The 20358-nt window shown below is 38.4% G+C and overlaps 1 pseudogene; it reads right to left on the reverse strand.

Moving 5' to 3' along the window:
• Nucleotides 1-2692: 2692 nt before the first annotated feature.
• Nucleotides 2693-18957, reverse strand: LOC141359398 (uncharacterized; annotated as a pseudogene).
• Between the last annotated feature and the right edge of the window lie 1401 nt (nt 18958-20358).

The following is a 20358-nucleotide window of genomic DNA, read 5'->3' on the forward strand; positions in this document are numbered from 1 at the left end:
GTTGTATAGACATACAGATAAGGGCCTGGACCAACCGACCTAATATAGACATGATCTGCACGTCGAGGAGACGTCTCATGTTTGGTGGGAATGTTTTAATGTACTGTAAATGTCTCCAAATCAGTGCTGCACTAGAGTAATAATTTGAATAGAGACGCGCAGACATAAATTCTCTCTGTTATTGACAGGGCACATATAAACAAAATTCTCTCCACAGTATTCTTTTTCTAATAAAAACATTTGTTTATGTCTGTATAGATTACAGTCAGATTAACCTACTGAAGTCTGTGTCCTTAATGTTGATCAAACAACCCATGACAAAGAGACAAATAGCTCTAAAAAATAATAATATATTTAATTTATTGTGTTATGATTAATTTAATTTGATTTCTGTACCTAATGCTAATTTCAGACCTTATTAATGTACAACTTGGTTCTCTTTTATAAATGTTTGCAATTTCTTTTTTTGTTTATAAGATTTTTCCCACCTGCTTTTTGCTGATCCGAAAAATAATCTGATCTGTGCCTCAAAAACTGTAATGTGATCCGAACTGTGATTTTTTTTATCCGTCACACACCCCTAGTAAAGTAAGTACACAGTGATAGCCATAAATGCAATTGTACTAATAATTGGCATAATAATTTATTTCGGTGTTTCGGTTTAGGTTTTTCGGCCTTGGTTTCCTTTTTTCGGTTTTCGGTTTCGGCCAAGAATTTTCATTTCGGTGCATCACTAGTTAAAAGTGTCCAGTTTTCTTGACGTTCTAAGAACGTTTTTGTTTTGTCTCAACGTTAGAGGAATGTTACATTTTACCATTTTTAAACGTTATGACAATGTCATGTTTTAATGTTCACACAATGTTTAAAACAACAACTGTTTATTATATTGACTTGTTTAATTGTTATGTAAATGATAGAGAAACATTGCATTGTATTATATTTATTTTTTATATTTATATTATTTTATTATATTTATTATATATTATATATCTATTATATATAAGTTTAGATGTTGATGTTTTGTTTCATTTTAAGTCACCATTATTGTGATTAGTGTTCGTTTTAGTTGGGCTCTTGAGCCTTGTCTTTTGCTTGCTAGTTTTTTCCCTGGTTGTGTTAACTTTTTGTTAATACACCACATTTGTTATGAACATGTTAAGTTAGTAGTGTAATTCTGTGGTGTGGTGGTTGGTACATAATGGTAAAAAATCATTCCTAATTAATTTACTAATCAAAAGTTTATTTTCTGTCAATAATGTAAATGAGATCCAGCTCTTTCACAGCAGTTTGTCATTAAGGAGTTTTAGAAACTTTGGACAAAAATATCCGCTATTTAATTGGGATTCCAATTTTCTTTGTCACCAGGGTTGAGATTCATAGTCTGATTCTTGATGTTTGTGCATCTACATAACAAACCGGTTAATTTTAAGTGTCAGTGTTTTAAAATTCTTCAAAATAACAAACTGCTAGGAGAGAGCTGGATCTCATACTGTAGTATCACTTTATTGTCAGAGAAAGATGCTTCTGATAAGTGTTCAAACATTAAATTAATACATACGTTTTCTAGTTGATGATGTTTAGACTTTATTAACAGTGCTAACCACCATCAAAGAATTGCTCTATTGTCTTTTTCCTGCTGTAAACAACATGTGTTAAAACACAGAGTTAAAGCAGTCAAAAAACTAAATAAGGGAAGAGTCAAGAGTCAAGTTCAACTAAAACAAACACTAATCACAATAAGGGTGACTTTAAATGGAACAAAATCTAAACCTTAAGTATAAAAATGACTCTACAAGTAAGATGTAAAATGCAATTTTAGGTTTCAGACAGAGATGTTGAGAAAGAGGATAACAGAGCTTTTAATTCTGCTTCAGTGTTACTTTTTAACACTCTGTAAGATGGGACAATATATACATCCAGCAGTGTTTATTTAACTCTGGGGATTTTGCTGCATGAGGGCTTCCTGGGGGCTAAGTAAGGGCTGCAAGGGCCATGGTAGGCTTGTTTGTAGGGCCTGTTCTGGCCCAGGTCTGGGCCAGTTATGTGCTATTGTCTGTAATCCAGAACTGGGCCATTGAAGGGCTGTTGTGTGGGCCGGAGCTGGGCCGGAACAACATTGCTATAATGTGGGGTGTGGTATTTTGTGCTCAAACTTCACATATGTATACTCTGAGGACACGCCAGTCACGCTTTGCTTTCAAGCACATTAGTAAAGCGGATTAGTTGAAGGTCTATTCATCAGGGTAACATACTAGTTTTTGAGTATTAAACTGAAAGTATGCATACTTGGAAACAGAGATTTTTGATGTTCACTAATATCAACACAAAGATACACACCACTCAGTGACATGGTGTAGTACATATCTATACTTTACTTTCAGGGTTACATTTAATGAACTCAGTAAAGCTGTAAGTATGAAACAGCAAATAATATATGATGTACACTGTTTGCTTAACAGATATGAAATCTGTTATTAAAATGTAAACAAAGATCAGATATTGTCTGTAGGCAAGACAAAGAGTGAAAGCGAGGCATGTGCGTGCTTATATGAGTTAAGAGTCTGGCAAGACCATGGACATGCAGCTGGATATTGAACTTGAACTCATTTATTTATTTGCATTTTTATGTTTGAATTATTAAATTGTTTTCTCATTTTATTTTAAAGCAGCCTCACGAAACATTTGTTTATTTTAAATGCATTTTCTGTTTTAACACAACATTGACACATCAAATCAGCAATCATCATATATAAAGTAATATTCAAATATTTATTGACAGAGGAAAAGCAACTAAAGAGAAACAGAAAAATAGTGGTTATATAATAATGTAACTATGATTACTAATGAAACATCACTAAATGTATTCTGATGGTGTCTTTGATCTTTTATTCTGTTCAGCTCTGTTCGATCTGATGTCATAAACCAAAATTGAAACCGCAGCCACACCCACCAGAGCAGAGAGGACCAATCGGATCACAGCTTCAAAATAATGGCCAAAGCCTGAGGAAAAAAACACAAACAGATGAGTTTATTTCAATAAGGCCACTTTTACAAGATTCATCTAAAAGGAAACTTCTAATACATTAAAAAAGCATCATACACGTTAATTTATTTTCTAATAAAGTAATTTCTAAGCAGAACTGTTGAGTTTGGTTTGTGATGGTGTTGTTGAGTACACATCTGTATGTGTTTGTATCTTGATATTCAACCTCCAGAGATAGAGAGAGTCTGATGTTGAGATCAGACACACTGATGATGGACAATAAACTGTTTCCTTTATACCAGGACAGACTCACATCTCTCACATTCAACACTGAACATTGTAAGGAACAGTTTGAGATTGATGATGATGATGAACATTGTGAAGAGTTACTGCTGATTACAGAAACGTGCAGAGCTGAGAAACATGACTTTTTTGTCTTTAATCCTAAACCAGGGGTCGGCAAGTAACTTTGGCCGCGGGCCAATGTTTTTTTAGCCAGTAGATGGCGGGCCAACTGCTGTTGGCACACTTACGTCTTATTTTGAATTAGCCTAGTCTTTTATCAAGAAACATTGTCTTTATTTCCTATTTAAAAGACGAAAGACGGCATTAAAAATTGCTAAAAACATGGTTATGGATCCGTGTATCATTCGTTCAATCGTTTTTTCAAATTAAAAACAAAAATGAAAAAATTAACCACCACAGGTTTTCTGATTGTGTCCTCAGATTTAAAAAAAATTAATTACTGGATTAGACAAATTTTTTATTTAACACCTTTATAGGCATAATATATCAATTAAATAATTTTAAACAGATCAAGTACTATAGTGGTAACATATTACAGGCATTTATGCTCTCATGAAAGACTTTTATTTCCCGACCTGACGGGAAAGATCTCGTTAGATCTCGTTTCCAGAATCTCACTCTCAAATGTCTCTAACGAAAAGAGATAGATGCCTATAACAATTATAAATGCTATACAAAAAATGTGTTCGTGCCAATACAAGTATTATTTTAACATTGTATTGTCAGCAGAAAAAAATGTCAGAAAAAAGAATGAAATATAAATAATAAATTAAATAGGACAAAGCCTCTCACTCCAATTTCTAACCAACATAAACCGAAACCATAGTTGGTTGCGGGGATGCTGTTCAAACAAATTGCTGAAAATCCTCCTTTGCCAAATTTATAACGTTTTAAACGGAGGTGATCAAAGAACTATGCGTTAGGAAAATTAATAAGGGCTTTATTTTAATAGACATGTAAAACCATATTTTGGCGGATTACTTTCATTTTTTAACGAATTTACCTGCCCATTTAGTCTTAAAAATGAACGGTAAACGAACTTGACTTGCTGTTCTCGAAGGCAGGTCGAACCTTAGGTCGGGCTCGAGCCCCAAGTTCAAGTAACAGAACAGAACAGTAGATTCCTTTCAAATCTACGTTAAAATTGTATTAGTTAAAATATTACTGCAGTAAAAGAGTTTATTTTTTTATCATATTTTGTAGTGGTTTCTAAAAGCCTGCAATTACTTTTCAGTAATTTGCAATGTCACGGAGTTTAACGTCTTCACGCGTGAGGCATTGACATGATTTACGAGGTAAATTTGCAAATGATTCATGAAGTCATACCTCTGCAATTATTTGATCGATTGTGTTTTAGAAGTATGCTCAAACTCTAATGACAGTTATGATCGCGGATGCGCTGGAAGAGAAAGAGAACGAGTAAGAGCAGCGAGCAGCCGTTAAGATTAAACTACCGGGCTACCGCCTCAGCTAATATGGATACTATCGGCGCAGCTTCCGGGGTTTCTCTCACAGCCAATTTGTATATCACCAACGCAGCTTCCCGGGCTACCATCGCAGCTAACATGGATATCCGCGCCGCAGCTTACTTGGCTACAACTGACGCAGCACTCCGGGCTATCACCGCAGTTAACCTTTTTAAGAAACATAGAACATTAAAAATATTTCGGACTTTAAATCAGGCAAAGATCATATGGGACACATGCTGTAAACCAAAAGGGCTACTTGATAGACACCTAAATATCAGAAGTATGATTTCCAAACGTGAAAAGTTAGAGCATCTTCTAATTCAGTCTAATATTTCCTTTTTAGGACTAACAGAAACATGGTTAACATCCTTCTCACCAGAGGCAGCAATAACAATACCATGCTATAATGCTTTTAGAAAGGACAGGGGTCAGGGGAAGGAAGGGGGGTTATATATTATATGTTAAAGACTCCCTTAAATGTAATAAGATTATATGATTTTAATAACTGGGACAATCTTAAACAGATAACGGACCATTTTAATTTGGAACAATTAATCAAAACGCCAACTAGAATAACTAATCGCTCTGAAACAGTAATAGATCGTATATTCACAAACAAACCTGAAGGAATTACTAAAACGTATAATTTTTTAACTGGTCTATCTGATCATAACGGAAACTTTTTTTCACAAAAATTAACTAAATCACGATTTTGCAACCTAAATCCTTCAAATAATAATGTGTGCTATAATATAATCCCTAAAAACCAACATGAAAATTTGCAAATAGCTCTGAATGAGCAGGACTGGACTAATTTAATCGCAAGTGAAGATGTTATAAACAATAGTGTCATCTTTCACAGCAAGGTTAAAATGGTTATGGCGTCATTCATTAAAAAGGGGAGGCATAGAAGAAAAAATGATAAGACCATACCATGGCTTAACAAAGATTGCAGGTTGCAAATGAAGAGACCAATTACTTAAAGCGACACCATGTAGTTTTTCAACCTTCATAATAAATTTTCAAGACCCTTGTGATAGTACATCGACTTTAAATAGGTTGAATGACATGTCTACCATAGCTTGACGGGGTCTGTATCGCTTTTACTCGTACTTTAAAACTTAGGGTTTCGGGTAGTAACCAATGCAGTGGAGGACTTTTATTATGCTTTTATTTTCATATTATTATGTTTTATTTTTCATCCTATTTTTCATTTTTTAATTACAATCATAAGCTCATAAATTGTGATTCATATGTGACCTGATCCAGCAAAAGGAGTCACAGTGACCCAAATTTCAAAATTGAGATTTTGGTATCAATGGAAAGAGGAGATCATAAGCTTTCAAATGATATCCTAGTCAAAGTCATACCTTGAATGGTTTTAAAGATATAGACATTTGAATTAAGGTTGTCTGTCCTCTTTTTCCAATTGAAAACCTGAGAAAAACGCCTTTAAAGTTTTTTGCCCGTTTTTTGTATATCTTTCAAAATCCATTGCATTTTTAAAGGGATAAACGATTTATTTTACAGCTTAGTTTGACCAAAGACATTAATATAAATGCTATTACAGTAAACCAAGAAACAAGCTTATAAATCAAACAGAATGATGTTTATTGAAAATGTGAAGTAACAGAAAGGTTTCTGTGATGGTTGGGGTTTGAGTTAGGGGGAGAGAATAGAACATTACGTCTATGGAATGTCCCCACAAAACATGGAAACCAGAATGTGTGTGTGCGTGCGTGTGTGTTTATGCGTGCGCGCGCGTGTGTACGTTTTCGCGTGTCTGCGCGCTCGCGTGCGCGTGTGAGAGAAATTGAGAGAGGCAGAGAGACAAGCAAAAAGAAAACAAATAATGCTTGCCTATGCATTCATATCTTTGTGTAGGTTAGTTGACAATAACAGTGTAAACAATTCAAAAAAGAGTTAAATAGGAGAGGAGAGTGCTGCGAGACTGACAGGAGGATGGCTGGACCAATCGCGTGCCCCGGGGTTTCCCATTGACAAACGATCAGCGTTTATGAAGATTTCTGATTGGCTCTAAAACAACGTGTAACACCATATTTGGAGAGATACGTTTCAGGGGATCCCCCGAAATGCTCGGAGGTGACGAGAGGATTTGAGAAAAGCAATTTCCAGCGAATTTAGTAAAACTGTTTCAACTTTAATAGTCATTTAAACACCTTTACTAAATTATTTGGACTACGAAACTTTGGGAGATTATTTTTTAATGTCTGTTCTTTGAAATTAGCTTAAAATATTTTTTTTGATAATTTCATTGTTTTTCCACATTATCGGCTCATATCTTAAAATAGAACGTTACGACTTCCGACTCATTTCGCCAGAGCGGGTCACATATGGAGATCATGTTTTTCTGCTAACGTACAGAATTATGCTCTTTCTGTATTTTGAGCAAAGTACAATGTCCAAGGACTTAAACATCATGTACTGAGAACAAGACATACGTTTTATGATTTCACTAGATTTGTGTTTAACTGTTTATGTTCTTAATCACTGACAAATTGAAGCTTATCTTCTAAATGACGTAGAAACTGATGACTACACATGTTTCAGCATCTTACTATAAATGTGTGTTCAACCTTGTAATCGGGGCTCTTAGGTTTTTAAACTTCTAGCACCATGGGGGTGAGAGCCTATTCTGCAGAATATATAAAATTCAGACAAAGAAAATTCTGTCGACAGTGTGTCTGTGTGATCCTTGACTTTGACTCTTAGTGAGTATTATTTGATGCGGCTAAAATTCCACGACAATAATGGCGACGAGGATGCGGATTCCACAGCCAAAGACTCCAGAAGGTTTGGGAGAGACTGACTAATCACCCCTGAGACGAGAGGTCTCGGGCTCCGTACCCCAGGCCTAAGGGAAAGGAGAGTCTCAACCATTTCTGAAGTCAAAGCTGACGGAATCTGGAAAAGAACCGCTGTGGTGGCATCTGAATAGATAATACGGTAAGCGTTATTTCGTTCGTGACCATGGGTCAGGGTAATTCGAAAGGGAGTACAAAGTCAATGGATCTGGAAAATGGCGTGTATGCTCAAGTGATCAAATCAAAGGGCACGGGGGCGTTGGAAAGCGTAAAATCTGGGAGAAAAGGTATGATTTTCCTCCTAAAGGAAAACTAAGTGAGAAAGCACTCACTTTATTAAGGGAAAAAATCATTGCGGATGGCAGAGAAATGAGAGCACCGAGTAAGATAAAGACCAAGGACGAACTGACTCAGACTAAGTCAGAGCTAAACATTAAGCATAATGTTTTCCTACATCAGGAAACTTATCATTACATGATGAACCTAACTTTCTGTTTTTTTCCTCCTCCATATGCACCTGCACGTACCCCACCTGGGGTACATTTCTCTTATACAAAGGTACCTCTTCTAGACGATGATCTCCAACCCCCTCCAAGAAGACTCCCACAACCACCCGCACAAGAAGCATTACCAAGAATACAAACTGCACCCCCGCCAGCACAAGAACTACCACCTGAGCTAAACTCACCAATCCTCCTCGACAGCACTTTGGAAGAGGAGGAAGTCCAGATAAAAACATCAACACAGGAGAGGTAACATCCTGGGAATCCTACCTAAAGCAAATGTTCCTCGGGGGACTTCAGCCTGAAATTCCAACGAAGGTGAAGCAAACCTGCATCGGATGGGAATCAGGAAAGCTGAGTGAGGTCATTACACATTCTCTACATGCTGAATGCCTGCATGACGAAGAAAAACGAAAGAAGCAGAGAAAGGCCGATCAACAACTATCTTCAGCTTTTGTCAAGATAGGCGAATGGGGCCAGCAACAGCGTTATCAGCACAGTTTCCTTACACAAGGACAACGTTTTCCAGGAGAACTGGCAGCAGAAAGAACGAGAGAAGAGGATTGCAAAGCAGTGGCCGGAAAATCCAAAAGAAATAGTTTGCTGGCATTGCGGACAGAAAGGACACTTGAAAAACCAATTTTTCCAATTCCTGAAATCTCAAGAGACACTGGAATCCCAAGCGAGCAAGGGAAACTTTGCGGGGTGTAAAGAAAAAGGGGACTGAAGCCAGGAGGGGGAAAGAGAGAATCAGACGGAAGGGGGTAAGTCCAATCTTGTTTTTTCTGCGGTTCAAATGCCATATTATCTGCTTGCTGATTCTGATTTTTCTGATGTGTGTGATAGGGAAAGGAATGCTCTGTGCAATGAAGAACTTGCTTTGCTTGAAATTGACGAGAGGCATACTCTAAATTGCCTCTCGAAGAAATAATGATTGAGGGACAGGCTCTGTTGTTTATGGTGGACTCTGGCGTGACTAACTCTGTCATACGCAAAGATGAATTCCCATTTGTCACCTTGAGTGGGCAGTTTAACTCATCTATGAGTGCTACGGGGCATATAGTGAGGGAAGAATTTATTGCTCCACTCTGTTGTATGCATGACGGTAACGAGTTTATGCATATGTTCCTCTTATCTGACGCGTGTCCGGTAAACCTCATGGGGAGGGATTTGATGTGTAAAATTAATGCTAGCATCTTATGTAACAACCAAGGCCTGAATATTTCTTGTTGGGATCCCAGAATGTCATCTATATGTGTGTCTCTGTTGTATGTGTATGAATGAGTTGCATGCTGAAGGGAAGATAAGATTGCCACAAGCCAGCGAGGTCATTCCAGCTGATAACATGCATTGCACAGCTCATAGAAATGGTTCTCTGTAAAAACAGAAGGTTTGACTATAACCCATATAGGCTGGAATGACTCGTGGTGTGTGGCACTCGTTAAAATTGACAGAAAAGCAAGAACAAATTTTTGATGTTGAAAATTCGGTACCCCATGTTTCTATTGCAAAAAATACCAGTCAGCCATGGGAAAAAGCAGGTGAATTTGCAAAGGCCTGTAGCGAGGCTGTTGATTAGGAAATGTTGTCAGAAAACGTGCAGTTCTCAGAGCAGATAACAGCACACAGGAGAAGTTGTGTTTCTTTTTTTCATTGCTGAGAGAGTTATAATACAGAAAGCTGTTTCTGCAGATTCAAATTTACAAAACATTTTGCCAGCACACATGACGTGTGCTAGCATTGATTTACTGCAAGAGGTTCTTGACAAAGTACCTGACTACCTGTGGGCTAAAGATAAATATGATGTGGGTTTTGATTAAAGGGTGTGAACCAGTAGTTATCACCCCAAAGAGTGATTACAGACCATGCAAACCTCAATACCCTCTGCAAAGGGAGGCGCTTGAGGGAATAAGGCCAGTATTTGAGGCCTTATTGGAGAAAGGGATAATTGTTCCCTGCCCAAACTCACCTGTGAGAACACCCATTTTTCCTGTACAAAAGGTCAGAGATGCAGGTCAGCCCACAGAGTGGAGGTTTGTTCAAGACCTCCAAGCAGTAAATGCTGCGGTGCAGGTAAGGGCACCAAACGTGCCGAACCCTTACACAATTCTCTCACAGATACCAGCTGACGGCCAGTGGTTTTCTGTAGTGGATATTTCAAATGCATCTTTCAGTGTTTCCTGTCCATCCTGATAGCCAGTTTTGGTTTACTTTTACATTTGAGGGGTACAGCGAGAGCCCCACGATTTACAACTCTGCATTGCATTGTTCATTACAGAAACTTGTGTTGGATGATGATGTTGCTTTATTGCAGTACGTGGATGACCTCTTGGTGGTGGCGCTACTCAGCAGTCGTGCACAGACAACACCATATGGTTGCTCACTCATCTAGCTGAGGAGGGCCACAAGGTCAACCCCAAGAAGGTACAGTACTCTGTCCAGAAAGTAACCTTTCTAGGACACGAAATTACACCAATGGGTTAGTCTCTCTCTCCAAAGAGAATAGAGGCGATAGCTAACATACCAAAACCCATTACAAAGAAACAAGTAATGTCATTTTTGGGTATGACATCTTATTGCAGGACTTTTATTGCTAATTATTCTGAGATGCAACAACCATTGCATGACATGATTTATGAGAAACCTTTGGCACCATCAGAGAAGGTAAAGTGGACAGAGAAGGCTGAAAGGGCATTTGTGGAACTAAAACAGACATTACAGCAGGCACCCACTTTGGGGCTGCCAGATCAAAAAAAAATCCTTTTATTCAAACTGTGGATGAAAGAAATGGCTGTATGACATCTGTTTTGTTGCAAGAACATGGTGACAAGTTGAGACCAGTTGCATATTTTTCAGGTCGCCTTGATGCGGTTGCCAGGGGCCTACCAGGATGTCTCAGGGCAGTGGCACCTGCAGAGAAAGCAGTACAAGCCAGCAGTGAGTTTGTGGGTTACGCGCAGCTTTGTCTGTTGGTCCCTCATTTCTGTGTCTCATATACTGCTTGAACAGCGCACATCTCACTTGTCTGCAGCAAGGTGGCTGCGTTATTCCTGTGCATTGTTACAAATGTCTAATGTCACAGTTGAAAGATGTACAGTTCTGAACCCGGCGACATTGTTACCTACACCTGATGAAGGTACACCATATTGTTGTTTGTCTGCCCTGCGGGAAGTATGTACACCAAGGCCTGACCTGGCTGACACACCCATACCTAATTGCACCCTCACATACTATGTGGATGGGTCCTCTTCCAGAGATGATAGAGGCATGAATAGGATGGGGTGGGCGGTAGTGTCTGACTTTGAAGTATTGAAATCCGGATGCTTACCACCTCACAAATCTGCACAGGTGGCTGAATTGCATGCACTAACACAAGCTTGTAAAATTGCTACTAATCAATCTATAACCATTTACATTGACTGCTTGTTTCTCTTTTAGAGGAAATTTTACTCCTTTCTCAAATAGCTGTGTGTAAAGCACACACCAACGGACAGGACGTGATCTCCAGAGGAAACGCACGCCCGGATGTGCAAAACCAGCATCGCTCATGACTAATAACACAAACTTTTCTCTTACACAGATCTCCCAAGGAAATGAAGCTGAAACAGCACAGGAGTAATTAATAAGCATGCAAACATTTTCTCTCCCAACAGAAATAGCTCTATGGAAATCGTGTGGAGCTACCAAAACTCCTGAAGGGATTTGGATGGGTCCAAATCAAAAACCTTGCTTACCTAAACACTTTTATTTCCATTTTGCTAGGTTGACACATGGCTTAGACTACGTGTCCAAAGGAGGAATGCTGACAGCCATGGCACAAAATTGGTTCACAAAGGGTTTTTTCTCCTGTAGCGCAGAGACATTGTGAAAACTGTCATATATGTCTGGGTAATAATGTTGCAAGAGGGGTAAAAACCGAACCTGTGGGGCACCATTCACACATGTAATGATGGATTACATTGAATTGACACCGGCAGAAGGTAAACGGTACTGTTTGGTTATGACAGACATGTTTTCAAAATGGGCTGAAGCCACGCCCACCAAACATGCAGATAGTGCTGGGGTGACAAAAATGCTTTTGAAAGATTTATTCCCCGATGGGGAATCCCAAACAAAATTTCCAGTGACAATGGAGCACACTTCACTGCTCAAGTGGTGAAAGATGTGGGTACATTTTTGCAAATCAATTTGATCAATCACTGTGCCTACCATCCACAAAGTGGAGGTGCAGTGGAAAAAGAGAATGGCACCATCAAGGCAAAACTAAGCAAAATGTGTGAAGAAACAAAATTGAATTGGGTTCAGTGCTTACCACTGGTACTCATGTACATGAGAATGAGGGTCAGAGACCGAACAAAATTGTCCCCATTTGAAATACTTTTTGGTAGACCCCCACATATGGGGTGGGAACCACACAGGGCGACAGGTGATACCCTTCGAAATGAAAATGACATGTTGCAGTATTGTATTCCTATGTCTTCTATCCTTCAAAATATCTCAAAACAGGTTAAAGCAGCACTACCACGCCCCGCAGAGGGACCTTTGCACAACATCAAACCAGGAGATTTCGTGTTGGTGAAAAACCTGAGTAGGAAATCCTGGAAGGCGAGACGGTGGGAGGGGCCATTTCAGGTTCTGCTGACGACTCACACCGCCGTGAAGGTCGCGGAGCGTGCCACCTGGGTGCACGTTGCCCATTGCCGGAGGGTTGGTCCTGGACTGCAAGGTGTAAACCAAAGGGAGGACGGCTAGTCGACTGCTACGGACCACTTTTTCGTATTGGTGGGAACCACAGATACCTGTATACTGCAAGTTTATACGAAGAACGACACGAGAGAACTGCAACAGCTCACAAGGTATTGGAGGACGACTCCAGTATTCTGGGTTTGGTTTGGACACACGCACACGACATCTTTAATGTGGGTAATCGACACGACGCTTGCAGCTTAATAACTGTAATTACAACACCAGCTTCTAGACCCCACATTAATTTAGACACTAAGATAATTTCATTCGAACAAGAAAGCAGGATAGCTTGGCACGACTGCACCGTGTGGTCCTACCAAACCCGAACCTACAAAGGAAATTAATCAACAAGGGCTCACGACCCCAACTCTAACTGTGCTCAGGGCTCACGACCCCAACTCTAACTGTGCTCAGGGCTCACGACCCCAACTCTAACTGTGCTCAGGGCTCACGACCCCAACTCTAACTGTGCTCAATCCGGAATCATCAAGGGCTCACGACCCCAACTCTAACTGTGCTCAATTTCTTCAAGAAAACAAACTATTTTTCTTCTTTCAAAAATGAGGTTCATGATCATACTATGTGTGTGTGCATTTTTTGCTTTTGCAACTGCACAGAACTATATGTACACTATGGTTAAGGGTAATAACCAGAGCTACGTAACGATGACAGTAAATGAAGTTATGAATAAATCATAAAAAGGGAGGAGTGTAGTGGAGGACTTTTATTATGCTTTTATTTTCATATTATTATGTTTTATTTTTCATCCTATTTTTCATTTTTTAATTACAATCATAAGCTCATAAATTGTGATTCATATGGAGATCATGTTTTTCTGCTAACGTACAGAATTATGCTCTTTCTGTTTTTTGAGCAAAGTACAATGTCCAAGGACTTAAACATCATGTACTGAGAACAAGACATACGTTTTATGATTTCACTAGATTTGTGTTTAACTGTTTATGTTCTTAATCACTGACAAATTGAAGCTTATCTTCTAAATGACGTAGAAACGGATGACTACACATGTTTCAGCATCTTACTATAAATGTGATGCGGGCGACCTGGGTTCAATTCGCCTTTCAGGCAATTTTTTTATATAAACTCACGATCTTGATTCATACATAAATGCGATCTTCTTTATAAATGACGGCGATTATCTTGCATATAGTTCCCTGTATTCAGATGCTGCATTCACGTGTTCACGTATTTATCTTTCTTTTACTGTCTATGGTATTTACATTACAATCCAGGATGCTATAGCAGTCAAACTTGCTCAAACTCACACAGTGTAAAACCAAACCCTATTCATTCACCAATCAGATCCGAGCGTTTCTCTCTCCTCTCTTCCTCATTTGCTGCGTTCCGCTGACACTCGCGTGACGTATTACAAAGCGGCAGACCTAAACACATCGGTTTACTTAGATTTGGAGCGACAATTTTCACACAAAAGAGAGGAAAAACGAGCGCCATTGCAAAAAATCCTGGTGGCGAGGGAGAGAGAGACGATGCAACAATATTTGTTTTGAAAAAGGCAAGGAAATACTTCTGGTCGTTTCTCAATTGGAAGGCTGCAGCCTCCGGAGGTCAAATATGCAGGCTGCATACGTCATCAAACCTGGTTTAGTAAGGTAAACTGAGCATTACATTCGCAAGTCATAAGCATACTGCAACAATTTACGATTAACTTAGTATAATAGTCAACTTTATAATTGTTAATATTCTGAAATAAGACAGTCTTGATGACGTATGCAGCTTAGAAATACGACATCCGCAGGCTGCAACCTTCAGATTGAGAAATGGCTTCTGCCACGAGTTCCTCATTAGAAAGTTGTAACATGACTGCGTTTCTTCCTGATGCCTCAAAATGTTGATATTTTAGGGTTTTAAAGGTTTAGTTTTTAGTTTAGTTTTAAGGTTGGCCAGTTCTTTTCCTTTGCGACAGTGCTGCGGCGCTTGTGGCCTCTAGGGGCGCTAGGCATGAAAAATACATGTCTAGCGCCCCCTAGTGGCCAAAAAGTTCCACGGTGTGCCTTTAAAAGGGCGATTAAAACTGGCCTTACCTTAGATAGACAACAATTGACATCAGCAAGAAATAAAGTTATACAAATGATGAGGAAGGCTAAAGCAAAGTTCTTTAAGAACATAATTGATAGTGCAAAAGAAAATGGGAAAAAAATATGGCAAAGTATTAATAAACTAACTGGTAAACAGAATATACAAGATAAATTAACTGAAGTTAAAATTAATAATGTATTGGTGAAGGACCCACTTATTTTAGCGTCTGAGTTAAATTCGTTTTTTAGAAATTCTGTCAATGAAATATCTTAATTATTCACCCCAACTATAAGTGTTTCTTCTACCGTAAACTATATATACAGCCTATATATATGATAAAGGAAATTACAGAACCAGAGGTGGCCTTGTTGTTGATGAATTAAATAACTCCAAAAACAAGGATGTGTTTGGTTTGGACACAAATTTCATTAAATTGCATAAAGAATCTTTAATATGTCCTATTACACATATGATTAATCTGTCAATAAGACAATCTGTTGTTCCACCTAATTGGAAGATGGCCACAATTATACCAAGTTTTAAAACAGGGAGTAAATTAGATATCAATTAGATATCAATAATTATAGATCAGCATTTTACCGGTCATATCTAAAGTTATTGAAAAGTGGGTAGCTAAACAATTAACAAAGCACTTAAATAGATGTACTTCCTCTCTGCATCCTATGCAATTTGACTTTCGCGCCGACCATTCAACTGAAACGGTGGTTACTGTTTTTATTGAAAATGTCAAACATTCGCTAGACACTCATTCTGTTGTGGGTGCTGTTTTTTTTTTTTTTTTGTAAAGGGCATTTGATACCATCAATCATCGGATTCTCTTGTCCAGATTATCAAAATTAAAATGTGAAATTACACGTTCAAATGTTTTTTTAAACCAAGAATAATTACAGATTGTAAATGAATTCAAATACCTTGGCATTGTGTTAGATTCTACACTGTCTTTTAAAAATCATATCAAAAGTCTTTCAAAAACTGTTAAATTTAATCTCGTTGACTTTAGATAAGACCGTCTTTGTCATATAAAATAGCCAGAATGTTTCTCCATGCTATGATCCTGTCCCATATTGAATGCGGTTTTACCAACTGGTCACTTACAAATGAGCTATACAATTTTAGACAGAAAACCATTGACATATCATCACTGCTTAATTTTGCAGAAATAATAATCTTTTAAGTTTTGCTAATTTTACAAAGTTCAAATATGCCTGTGTTATTTATAAGATCTTACATGGACTTGCTCCACCCCCATTAAGTAAATATATTAAGGGGGTCATATGATGAAAATGTTAGCATTGCCACTTTGTAGGTTTGAGCAAAAATGTGTCGTTTTGGGTGTGTTTTTTAAAATGCAAATGAGCGGATAAAGTTCAAACACTGATCACAATGATGGTGGTTTGTTGTAATTGAAACTCTATTGTGCTGTCAAGTCCAAAAATGTGTCGTTTTGGGTGTGTTTTTTAAAATGCAAATGAGCGGATAAAGTGCAAACACTGATCACAATGATGGTGGTTTGTTGTAATTCAACTCAATTGTGCTGTCAAGTCCTTCTTTTCTCTCTCTTTCTCTCTGCACTAAACGGCAGTGCAGTGGTTGGAGAGTTCAGATTAAGGAGGCGGTATTATTCTAATAAGATATCCTTATGACATCATAATGAAAGCCACATTTCAATGACCTATTTTTGCTCACACCTACAAAGTGGCAATGCTAACATTTTCATCATATGACCCCTTTAAATTGAAAAAAAATGGGCGGAGGAAGAAATGTAACCAGGGCTGCTATAAGAGGAGACTGTATTGTGCCCTACAGACGCACAACATTTGAACAATATGTACTATCAATCAAAGGGTCAGAGATCTGGAACACGCTACCTGTTGATGTGAGAGAATGTCCGACCTATCTCAGTTTTAAGAACCATCTGAAACTATGGCTAAATACACATCAATTTTGTGAACACTAAGGGAATAGGAGAATATATTTATATATATAGAATAGCACGTCACTGTGTATGTTTAGATGTGTTTTCTATGTATGTCATATGGGTGTCTACCATGTTAGAGGGTATGTTTTGTTAATTGTGGTATTTCGTGTTGTTAGTGTAAACAGGAGATTGTGTTGATTTCATAGTTGTGATGTCTGATATGTTAATTCAGAGTTAAATGTTTTGCTGTGTTATTGAGGACTGTTGGTGACCTGACAAGGGACTACAGATGTAAAATAACCTGGGGGCTAATTCTGGCATATTTATATTGCTGAAAAGCTAATATGTTATCTTAATATGCATTGTCCCTTAAAAAAAAAAGAAAGAAACAGTGCATCAAATCCAGTTAGAATAATTCAATGCATCTGTTTTTACTTCCAGTGAAGTTTTTCTAAATCTTTACTCACCATAGACAGTAACATTGAATGTGTGTGAGATCTTCTGTTTGCCGATGATGATCATTTGATAAAGTCCAGTGTGTTGAGTTGTGATGTTTGTGATGATGAGATCTCCAGTCTGATCATTTAACTGCAGTCTGTTTCTAAATCTCCCATCAAGAACATCAGGATAAATTGAGATCTCTTTGGCCACTCCATTGATTCGAGCTATGAGGGTCTCTTGAGGTCCAAACCGCCACAGTATCTCATCTCTCTGTTTGCCAGTAAACTCAGTGTTTAAAGTAACAGATTCACCCTCCATCACTGACACTGACTTCACTTTATCACCAAACACACATGTAGACACAGAGATAAGATTTTGTCTTAAATGTTAAAGTTTAGAACTAGTTTAAAAAATGAGAAACTTCGAAAAAAATTTAAATTTTAAAATCAGTTCTGTTGGAAGACATGACATGATTTAAAAACGATAGAATGTAAAAATAAATAAACGGAAGCTGAAAACAATTTACACATTCATATTTAAATGTTTAGTCTTTGCCTATTTTCTTTAAATATAAAAAGAGTGCAAAGTTGCACCAACTAGGAGTAGCGCACGTCTGAGACTAATAAGTGCGCACTTACACTATCCAAACCAAACCGCGCTCGGGCGCGTTTGACCCCCAAAGCCTGGTTTGTTTGACTAGTGTGATCGCTCTGTTCTATGGAGCTAGAAGAGTCTCAATAAAAATAAATGCACACACTACATTCACATATGCACACACAGGATTTATAAATACACACACAGGATACACAAATGCGCACAAAATTCACAAATGCACACACAAAATTTAAGAAGCACAGAAGATTCACAAATGCACACAAAATTCATAAATGCACACAAAATTCATAAATACACAACCAATTCAGAAATGCAAACAACATTTACAAATGCACTCAAGATTCACAAATGCACAGGACAAGATTCAGAAATGTATTTCTGATGCCCACACAAATATATCTTGATTTACAAACTGTTTTTGGTCTGTGAACTTTACTGCATTTGTGTGTGAATTTGGAGACTCCCCTGACTTGGCTCGACACACAAATGCCTTTTTAACAGGGAATGATCTGCAACCAATCAGATATCTCCCTTGTTTTAGCCAATCACAAGAACGCACCCCACGTGGGGGATTGTTTACTTATAAGCCAATCACATTACCTTTAAGCTGGTTTGCCAACCGCCAATAAAACCGAAGAAGAAGAAGTTTACACAGCGTGATATGCACGTGGTGCGGGCGCGAGCTGACGTTAGCGCGGTGGAGTTCTGTCTGTCAGTTGGTTGGTTGAGACCTCAACATTGCTTCTGGCAACGATTCTGAACTATTGGTGTTCACATTAAAAAAATATAGGGGGGGGGGGTGTCAAATTTCAATTAATTATTGTATAAACATTTATTAACCCTTTACACTCTCACAATTTCTTCTATTTTCATTTCTACTTTGCAATTTTGCTCTTTTTGGGACCTGTTAAATGCACCCCAGAAAAAACAGAGGATGAAGGTCTTATTTTAAACAAACTTTTAGTATATGTTATGTCACGATTAAATTTCTTTGTTATAATTTGACAAAACATCGCTTCTACACCGGACGCAAGCGAGCAACAGATTATCGTTCTGGACCGCACCACATCATGGCTTCTATGCAGTGCCGTCACTCCCATAACGTGCATCACGCGCTGTGCGAAGGGCACCAAGTGCTGAGGGGGCACCAAAATAATAGCCTAAAAAAGAAAAAAATTATAATGCCGATATGTTTTCATTAGCCTATAGAAATATTATTAGGCACTTTTTAGCCATGTATATGTAACAAAAAGAGGGAACGAGATAATTTATTGCTATAGTCTAGAAAGTATGCCCCCCTCAACTTGGATCTAACTGTGGAGAAAGGAGCTGAGACGACAGCTTCAAGACTCAGTTTTCTGGACAGATAGCACCTCTGTGTTAAAATACATTAAGAATGAAACTTCAAGATTTCGTATCTTTGTGGCAAACAGGGTCTCAGAGATTCTCAAGGTTTCTGATGCATCTTGTGAACACCACACACAATTCAGCAGATCTTGCCTAGAGGTGCAAGGGTGGAACCATTCCTAAATAATGAAACTTGGATTTCTGGTCCCTCATTTCTCTTGCAGTCAGAAGAAGACTGGCCTGTTAACCCGGATGAATTACAAGAGCTTCCACCTGGAGACCCTGAGGTCAAGGTATCAGCTGCAATTGGAGTTTCTGCAATAAAGGATGAAAATGATGCTGTGACTCATCTTGGACACACCTAACAAGAGTGATGGGCTGGGTCCGAAGATTCAAGGATTTGTTTTTTAATCTTAGGAGAATGAAGAAGGCCACTGAACATCCTACTCAGTCTGTGTCAGATGCAATTCAACGGGAAGATGCTCTCACCAAGTATGCATGTGATTTCAAGAATAAGCTCTGTAGTGGTTATCTCTCATTGGGAGAGATTAGAAAAGCTGAAATTGAAATAATTAGGCTTTGTCAGGAGAGAAGGTATCAGAAGAGTTCTCCCTGCTCCAAAAGGGAAGTAGTGTAAAAGGAAACAGTCATCTATATAAGCTCAATCCGATATTGGAAGAGGGTGTGCTAAGAGTTGGAGGACGGCTGAGTAAAGCTGCCATGCCTGAAGAGTCGAAACATCCTGCCATATTAGCTAAAGACCTTCATATATCTGACCTCATTCTACGACATATTCATCAAGAGGTTGGTCATGGAAGTAGAAATTATATGTTGTCAAGACTACACCAGAAATATTGGATCCCTGGCGTTAATGGTTCCATAAGGAAGATTTTGGCAAAATGTGTGGTGTGTCAGCGGCTACATGGAGCTGCAGGGCAACAGCAGATGGCAGACAGAATTTGTCCAGAAGAACCTCCCTTCAGCCATGTTGGAGTCGACTACTTTGGTCCGTTCGAGGTCAAGCGTGGTAGGAGTCTTGTAAAAAGATATAGAGTTATCTTCACATGTTTAGTGATAAGAGCAGTACACATTGAAGTTGCCTCATCACTGGACACAGATTCTTGCA

This window comes from Misgurnus anguillicaudatus, chromosome 23, assembly GCF_027580225.2.
Source record: "Misgurnus anguillicaudatus chromosome 23, ASM2758022v2, whole genome shotgun sequence".
In the NCBI taxonomy this organism is placed as follows: Eukaryota; Metazoa; Chordata; class Actinopteri; order Cypriniformes; family Cobitidae; genus Misgurnus; species Misgurnus anguillicaudatus.